At 39.6% G+C, this 9,872-nt stretch overlaps 1 pseudogene; it reads right to left on the minus strand.

Moving 5' to 3' along the window:
- Positions 1–8,990: 8,990 nt before the first annotated feature.
- Positions 8,991–9,379, minus strand: LOC123245780 (annotated as a pseudogene).
- Between the last annotated feature and the right edge of the window lie 493 nt (positions 9,380–9,872).

Below are 9,872 nucleotides of genomic sequence, written 5' to 3' on the forward strand. Positions count from 1 at the left end.
TATGGTGATGCATGCCTGTAATTCCTGCTAGTGATAAGGCTGAGACTTGTGAATATCCTGAGTTCCAGAGGGCTGATCTTCAGTAGGGAAAAGATGGGAAGGGAATAAGAATTTATTAAGGGCCTATTATGTTTTAGGCACTGTGCTAAGTACCTTGCAAACATGTCATTTGGCCTTCACAACAACCCTTGGAGGTAGGTACTATTATCCCCATTTCATAAATGAGGGAGACTGACACATAGGTAAAGTGATGATGAGGTAAAATGACTTGCCCAAGATCAACCACATCACTAGTATATCTGAGGCTGAATTTGAACTCATGTGTTCCTGTTTCCAGACCCAGTTCTCTCTCTCCTCTGCTCCACCTAAGTATAGGGTTAAAGACCAGTAGCATCCATATCATTCATGTTCAGCATCAATATTGAAAGTTCCTCAGAGATATGAAGGAAACAGGTTGCTTCAGGAAGCATAAACCCAATCCAAAAAAAACCCACCCAAATCAGAAATGGAGTCCTGCTCCTGTGTTTATCAGCACTGAGACCTATCAATGAACTTCCAGCTTGAGAGAGACAGGGAGAAATGACAAAACAAGAGAAGATTTATTAACCTGGAGTCATAAAGACCTAAGTTCTAATCCTGCCTCAGACATTTACTAGCTATGTGCCACTTGGCAGGTTACTTAACCTCTGTTTGCCTCATCTGTAAAATGGACATAATATCAACACTTACCTCCCAGGGGTGTTGTGAGGAACAAATGAGATAAAATGTATAAAATATTTTGCAAAGTTAATAGCCCTATATGAATGCTAACTAGTTATTATTATTTCATGTTTAATGATTTTTGTTTCCATGCTATATGTTTCATAACATATGATATATTAGTACAGCAGTACGTGTATATGATTTATAAATAAAAATGCTTATATTTTAGAATGTTGCTCTCAATTTCTTTTTTTTTTTTACTGATGATAAGAGTATGATAATCAAAAAGCTTAGAACCTGATGGTCTAATGAATAGATTGCTACATTTAGAGTCAGGAATTTTTTTCCTGAAATTATTTTCTTTATCTGTGAACTCTGGCAAGTCTCCTTTACCTCATCTGAAAATGGGGAAAATAATTCCTGCTGTCTCTCACAGAGTGTTTATGAGGCTCAAACAATGTAGAGTTGGCTTTAAAGCGCTACCTAAACATTCATTATAATTGTTACTCATCAATGGTCAACCGTGAAAACCTGGTGATTCTCAGGGTTGCAATGATGTGGGGCAATTCTGAAAGGCTTCTGATGGGGAATGCTGGCCACCTCCAGAGAAAGAATTCTTGGAGATGGATGGATGCAGATCAAAGCACATTGTCTTTCACATGAGTGTCTCTTTGGTTTTATTTGGGGGTTTTGGTTTTGAATGAGTGTGTTCTTCCAATAACGTCCAGCAGGGAGGTGTGTTTTGCATGATAATAAAAATAAAATTAAATATAAATATATATATAAATATATATATATGTATATAAAACTGTTACTAACATTCTAGTTCAATAATAAATAATATCCTGTATTTGAAAAAGCTCACAGGATTCTGGAGAGAACCTCATTCCCTCATTCTTACAACCGTTTGTAGAGAATTGTGCTAGACACTGAGGAAAATACAAAGTTTAAATGAGATGCCCTTGTTTTCACAGAGATTGAAGTCTAGAATATCCAAGAAATGGTCTTCTAGGCCATGAGGCCAAGGCAAAATAAGGTAATCAATTCAAAACACATTGAAAAGGCTAAAAGCACCAGGAAAAAAAAAAAAAAAAAAGGAAACTGGGGCAGCTGGGTAGCTCAGTGGATTGAGAGTCAGGCCTAGAGACGGGAAGTCCTAGGTTCAAATCCGGCTTCAGACACTTCCCAGCTGTGTGACCCTGGGCAAGTCACTTGACCCCCATTGCCTACCCTTACCAATCTTCCACCTGTGAGACAATACACAGAAGTTAAGGGTTTAAAATTAAAAATAAAAATAAAAAAAAGGAAACTAATGTTTGGTTATTATCCTAAATAATGCTTCATCCTGCCCATCTGTTTTTCTATTCCCAAATATTCTACTTCGCAAAGTAACATATAGCAGGTGTGACTGGAGGAGAATAGAACCGATTCTTCGCATCTTCAAATTACTTTATTATGATGAAGGATAAACGTTGACCAGTGATCATCTGGTTGGTTCTTTTCTATCCCAGTATGACAAAGAGATTACAGTAATTAACACCACAGTGGCCTCCTCTTATGGAGAGGGATGTCAGATTTGCCAATAACCTCTGGAGAAGAACTGGAGGTTACTGATAACACCCCAATAATCTAGTCTTTTGTAGTCATTTTGATGGCAGACGTAAGTTTCTCAGGGAGCATAGCTATACTCAGAAGGCAAAACATCAACTTTGTTTCGTAAATAGTTTTGTTTTGGTTTGGTTTCCAGTTTGTGGGTTTTGAAAACCTTCACCCTTAACTGGTGGTATGACCAACAACATTCTGATCACTATTGGAAATGTTGTCTTTGTTGTTCAGTTGATTCTATCATCTCCAGTCTTTATGACCCCATTTAGAGTGTTCTCAGCAAAGATATTTGAACACTTTGCTATTTCCTTCTTAGCTAATTTGACAGATGAGGAAACTGAGACAGAGTTAAGTGACTTGTCCAGGGTCACACAGCTAGTAAATGTCTGAGACCACATTCTAGACTCCCAGCCCAGCACTCCATCCACTGCTCCACCTACCTCTCCCATTGGAAATGTAGTACTTTCACAAACTGATAGACTCTTAGGTTGGAAGGGACACACTTACCCACTCTCTTAACCTTGAAGTATTTTTTTTTCTAAATTACCCAAATTATTGATTATCAAACTTCAACTTAACTACCTACAATGATGGGAAACTCCCTACTTCAAAGATAGCCTGTTCCATTTAGGAAAAATGCTATGTTTTATTGTTTGGTTTTTTTTAAAGCACAGATATTCATTTTTTTTAAACCCTTAACTTCTGTGTATTGGCTCATAGGTGGAAGAGTGGTAAGGGTGGGCAATGGGGATCAAGTGACTTGCCCAGGGTCACACAGCTGGGAAGTGTCTGAGGCCGGATTTGAACCCAGGACCTCCCATCTCTAGGCCTGACTCTCCATCCACTGAGCTACCCAGCTGCCCCCCAGATATTCATTTTTATATATAATACTATGTTTTTTTTTATTCTTCTTAATTTTGAGCTAAAGTTTGTCTCTTATCTTCTATTTCACCTTATCCTTTAGAGCAAGGTATCTATACTATCTCTCCAAGCTCTTAAACATGACAGTCATGCCCCAAGCCGCTTCCATATTTAAGAATAATAATCCGAAGATTTAGAGTTTGAACTTTGGATATCAGCTACTTCCAATCCTTGATTTTCCACATAACAACTGAGGTCTTTAGAGATTAAAACTGTTGCCAAAGATCATAGAGGTGGTGGCATATATGAGATTCCAACACCAATCACGTAACTCCAAATTCAGTGGTTGTATCACATTTTTGTGGTGTGCTAGGCTATATACCTGAAACTTCATTGTGTAGGGAATTCTTGGGGAGGAGAGTCTCAACAGATAGCATCTCTTGCTCTACAACTGCAGCTTGGTATTCTTATTAGTGGGGTTAAATGCCTTTCTCTGAGACCCAAAGCCAGTGTGTGTCTAAGGCAAGACTTGAATTCAGGTCTTCTCTAGCCTGAAGCTGACTTTCTATACCCTACTGCACATAATCTAATTATCAGTCCCTTGAGTCATCTCTTCTTTAAGATGAATATCTTTAGTCCCTTTATCCATTCATTAAAAGACATAAATTTGGATCCTTTCACAATTCTACCACTCACTTCTGGGTTTGCTTCATCTTATCAATGTCCACTTTAACATGTGGTACTCCAAACTGATAACAATACCCTATTTAATTTATAGGACATTAAAGAGATAATTTAAAAATCAAGCATCCACACATATTGAATAGTTATCTTGAATGTTTTGCTCTGATGCCTTCCTAAATCCAGGGATTATATATCAAATTTTAATTTAAATAAGATTTTAAAACTTTGCATACAAACATGAAAATACTTTTCCTGATCATTGGTCAGAAAATACTAGTGATCTGAAATTCTATTGTTTTTCTTGATCATCACTTGGGAAAATCTATAGGGATTACTTCCTGCCTCATCCCATCATGTTGATTTCAAACATTTGGTGAGTTTTATTTTTTCACAGGCGCCAGAAGCTTTTCCTAAAGAAAGTCAAGAACTTCTTGTGTGAGAAGTCATTCCTAATGGGAACTAACCATGGGACTCATCATTAACACCTTTTCAAATAAGAGATTATTCCACGGTATTGATGATGACATTTGGAATTTTGTTAAAAACACACATACCCACGCCCTTTCCAACTGTAATCTTTTAATATACTACTAGTCAATGTTTCCACATATATTTATTTAACAAGTGGGAGTTGGAAATAAGGAAGGTCATGTGAAAACATTGGGGGCTCTGGGTTAATGAGTAGTCTCAAAGTTGAAGCACCAGGTGATTTACATTACCTTTTCTGAGCATAGTTGTTCATGAAAAGGGTTCCTTAGAACTCCAGACTTTAACTTTTCTATATGGAAGATTTTTAGTATTTAAATAATATTAGAAGGAATTTACTTTAAAACATTTAACAGTGGAAAGCACATAAGGTCTTTTAAAAGATATTTAAGCCCTGGAATGCAAGGGATTAAAATGAGAGGGATGAGGTCATAACCAGACACAGGTATGAAAAAAGCTGTCTTGACTCATAACAGAATTACCATCACCTCTACACTGATGGCTCTCATTACTGTCACTAGGGAAGGGCATATCCAAAATCTTTCTTCAATATATGCCAACATCATTCATTTTCACATGGGCCAACAGTACTTGGGTAAAGCCTGATTGATATGTGTGTTAATGTTCACTTTGCAAAATCCCACTAATCAGAGTACCAAGCTGTTTTGCCTGTACACTGCCAGAATCTAAACGAAGGTAGGACTTAAATGTATTTTTACATTTCAAACATAATAAAAAACAGGATTATTAAAAAAAAAAAAACTTTTTAGGCCAGCTAGCTCGCTCAGTGGATTGAGTGCCAGGCCTAGAGATGAGAGGTCTTGGGTTTAAATCTGGATTCAGACACTCCTTAGATATTTGACCCTGGGCAAATCACTTAACCCCTATTGCTTAGCCCTTACCATTATTCTGCCTTGGAATCAATACCCAGTACTGATTCTAAGATGGAAAGTAAGGGTTTTGAATGTAAAAAACCAACATTATTTGAAATAGTCATTTGGGTTGTTGTTTTAATTATGCACAATGGACATAATGTCAATGAAATAAAATGTTACATATTGAGTCAACATCAGACTTCCCAAAGTGGCATTTTCACTTCTCACAGAGGTAAATCAATGGTTCTACCTAGTCTAATTGGGGAGAAAAGAGAAAAGAAAAAAGAAAAAAAATAGAAAGAACACTACCACAAACCATAATGCCACAGAATGGCTATGTTCACAGATGGTTATGGGAAGAAAGAAGCTCACTAACACTCAGTAGACTTTCTGAGGGCAGGGACACATCTTATTTCTCAATCTCCTCTGGAAACTGAATTACCATAAAACTCAATACAATAGGTTTTCCTTGAGGCACCATTTGATCTTTTTCATTTGTATACTGTTTAGATTATTTCATCAAAAGTCAGAGTCAGGAAGGATCTTGGGACAGTGAATATTAGAGCTGCTGAAGAGAGAGGGGTACCTTAGAATAGAAAAAGAAAGAATGTCAGAGTTGGAAAAAGCTTAGGAGTAATAATGTTGGAGCAGTAAGGGGAAAGATGATAATGATGGTGATGGTGATAGTGGTGGTGATGATGATGATGATGATGATGATGATATAATATTTAAAATTAAAATATGAGGCTACTAGTAGCTTTATTACATCAAAGTAGTGATAGTAAAGAGAGGAAAATGTAGGAGAGCGGTAAAGAGTTGATTAGATTACTACCGTATATGCTGTTTGATAGATTGAAGCTCATCACTGACAGGGGTTCCTTCAGGTTCCAAACTCCAGCCAGAAGAGTCAGAGTACAGTCTCCTGGTCTCAGCTTATCAGCCATTTTTTCTACCTGTCAGCTCTCCCATATCACATCTCAGGAACCAATCATAGTTCCTTGATTTGCCTGGCACCACTTGGGAAGGAGGGGGGAGGACAGTGCCTGTGGGATCAGTTTCCTGTCCTGTTGGTTTCAACTTCCTTTCTCTGAGGTTTAGTCTGTCCCTGCACATCTCACTGGTAAATGACCTCTAGGTCCCTGATTGATTACATCAAATGAAGGGAGGAATTCCCTTCCCACAATGATGATGATGATGATTATAGGTTATTTGATCCAAGCATTTATTTTACAGATAGGGAAACTGAAGCCCATGAAGTGCCATCTTCCATCCAGGCTCTCTTCTCTATGAAAGATCTGAAAGTTTCCATCCCAGAAGCACACACGACACACTCACACTTTACAATTTCAGCACAAACATGGTTCACATCTCAGAAACAGAGCGAATATTCAGAATCGATCTTGAATCAATATGCAGGAATTTGTATCTTTATTATTTTAGCATATACTCACCAGTTTGTATGGCCGTCTCTTTACTTCAGCATGTGCAGGTCTGTGCAAGCGCCAACACAAATATTTAGGCTTTACCAGGAGAGAAGTGGAAAGTTGGAGTTTCATTCTCCATCTTGCCCTATACTGATGATCTTTTCAGCACCCCCAAAAGCCCCTTTTCTAGACTATTTACCTGATGAGTTTGAACAAACTTCACAACCTCATTTAAGGTAAGTGAACTGGGTCATGAACTGGATCAAAGAACCGCATAATCTCTGAATTGGAGAGCTCAGCAGATATGACCCAAAGAGGAACAGAATCATAAAAATTCTGCTGGAATGTCTAGCATAGGCTCTTTGTTCCCACAGTTGTCTGAAAAGTCATCCCATCAACAGTGTGCTAGACATTCTCCAATGAGGAGGAAACCTCTACCTCACTACTAGAGTAATTCTTATTATTCTCATAAAGGGAGTTACATGGCAAAATGGATAATGCTGGGCCTGGAGTCAAGAAAACCTGAATTCAAATTTGACCTCTGACACTTTCTAGTTGTGTTATCCTGGACAAGTCACTTTACTCTGATTGCCCCTGTTTCCTCATGTCAAATGAGCTGGAGAAGGAAATGGCAAACCAATCCAGTATCTTAACTGTGTGACTTTGGGAAAGTCACTTTACCTGTTGGCCTTGGTTTCCTCATCTATAAAATGAGCTGGAGAAGGAAATAGAAAACCATTCCAGTGTCTTTGTCAAGAGAACCCTACATGGGGTCATGAGGAGTTAGACACAAACGAAAAAACAAACAAACAATTGAATAATGGCAACATTTATTAGGAAGTTTTCCCTACATTGTGCCTGAATCTATCTCCTTCCACCTTCCACGAGGCTCCTGGTCCTACCCTCTGGGGCCAAGCAAAGGACTAACCTCTCTTCCCCGGAAGACCTCTCCAGACACTTCATGATGGTTATCATTGTATTTAAAGCTGAAAGAGACCACAAGAATCATTGTTCGCCTCTTCGTTATATATGGAGGGACTTAGAGTTTAAGTGACTGATCCACTGTTATCTACCAGAGCCTCATTTGGGAAGAACTAATAAGTCACCTCAATGAGTGCCTATAGCTTTCCCAAGGAGCTCGTAAATGTTGAAAACAAGCTTTATGATTATTTTGAAGAAAATTCAAAACTAGAGATCTGAAAGTATGGTTTCAAATGTTTATCTTTTAGGTGGCATTTAGGTGGCTCAGTGGATTGAGAGCCAGGACTAGAGACAGGAAGTCCTGGGTTCAAATTTGGCCTCAGACACTTCCCTGGCTGTGTGGCCCTGGGTGAGTCACTTAACCCCCATTGCCTAGCTCTTACAGCTCTTCTGCCTTGGAACCAGTACACAGTATTGATTCTAAGATACAAAGTAATGGTTTAATGAAAAAATGTTTACCATTTATATAACAAAACATGATCAGAATTTCATTCTTTCTTTTTCCCCCAAACCAAATTGTACCCAGCTTTCTTAAAGACCCTTTTCATAAACAATCACGGGAAATTCAGGCAGGACCTGAGCTACAATCGGCAACAGTATACAAGAACTCTCAAACTCCCTCCTCCATGGGCTACCAAAAGCATAAAGTCACTAGAAAGCCCAATGGCGAGTCTTTATACTTTAAACAGGGAAAGTTTAGTGGAGGGTGGACACATTCACATTGAGGAAGTGAAATGGAAACTGCAGAATTCTTCTTCATTGGAAGATATCCTCAATATGAAAGGAACTTCGGCTCTTTTGGAGAGCCCATCTCGGGGCCATGATTCAAATCCAGGTTGCCTGAAAGACTGGTATCCAACACAACTGATTTCTGAGTGGGGGAAAGGAGGGAAACAGAGGCAGGTCCTGAGAGGCCGCTGGTATCGGAGAGGACAAATTGATACTTGTGGCAGATAGGGAAGAAGTACACATTTTTTGAAGATATCCACTCCTACCCCAACTAGACAGGCTGAGGATATCAGTGTTCATAACTATGTATCCTCCGTGTGTATGTGTATGTGTGTGTGTGCGTGTGCGTGCGCACGCACATGCAGATGCATAAGGGTGTGTGTGTGTGTCAGGGAACCCCCCTTTGATATTCAAGAGAAGCCCTCTCAAAAACCAAAAGGGGAAGAGATCCCCACCAGCGTCTGAGCCATTCTCTCTGCAACATCTGCCCTACCCCGAAAAGAACAGCGTTCTGTATTCTAACAATACAACTTAAAGGGAAAAAAAGGAAAACCAAATTCTGCATTTTTATAAAATTGGATAAAAATAGTATTTCACACTGTTCAGCCACCAGAAGTATAGAGTTATCAAAAATTCACACAATTCACTTGGCATCTCCAGCACGTGCACTTTTCTGTGACGACTCTGTTTGGGCTTCTCCATTTTCTACAGGGTTGTTCCTGGCGTCAGCCTTTCTCTTCTTCCCTTTGGCTAACTTGTCTTCCTTCTTTGCAGGTGCCTTTTGGGGTTTAGGTTCTGATGTCAGAGGGCAGTCTTAGCAGATAAATGTGCTCATCTCCTCTGTGCTTTGTCCCTCACCTTGGTCTTATTTCCCTTAACAGCTCCTTTGGCCTTTCTCTTGGGCAAGGGAGTGATGGCGGAGGGGCAGGAGGGGAGACAGCAATGGAGTCTGGGAGTAGGTTGCAGTGGTGGCAGCGACCAGTCAGGGGGTGGCTCCTGGCTCCTCTTCTTCACACTGCTTGGGCTCTGGTGGGTTTATCCAGAAGTCCATTCTTGAGGATTCTCTAGAGATAGAGCCAAAGAAAGCTCCCATCTTCCTCAGGTCTTAACTGGTTCCCTCAATTTTATTGGACTTTAATGACCTAATGGCACCTTCAAATGACTTTGTATTCATTTTGCCCATATTATAGCTGTCTGTGCTGTTTCTCCAAATCTCACGTAAGCATCTGGAGGGGAAGTGACTGTTTCACTTGGAGTTCTGTATCCTCCCACACAGGGCACAAACAGCCCATGGGGAGAAGAACAGAGATTGAATCTGTGTTTGTGCTAGCAGGCAAGGAAACTCCCTTAAGGAACGCACAGAATCTTCTCCACAATTCATGGTTTCAGAGATTTGTCTAGAGCACTAAGAAGTGAAGTGACTCCCCTAGGGTCACCCAGCCAGTATGGGTCAGAAGCAGCAAATGAGCCTAAATCTTTCTGGCCTCAAATATAGCTCTGCCATGAATACACAGTAGGTTTTGGG

Source organism: Gracilinanus agilis, chromosome 4 (assembly GCF_016433145.1).
Source record: "Gracilinanus agilis isolate LMUSP501 chromosome 4, AgileGrace, whole genome shotgun sequence".
In the NCBI taxonomy this organism is placed as follows: domain Eukaryota; kingdom Metazoa; phylum Chordata; class Mammalia; order Didelphimorphia; family Didelphidae; genus Gracilinanus; species Gracilinanus agilis.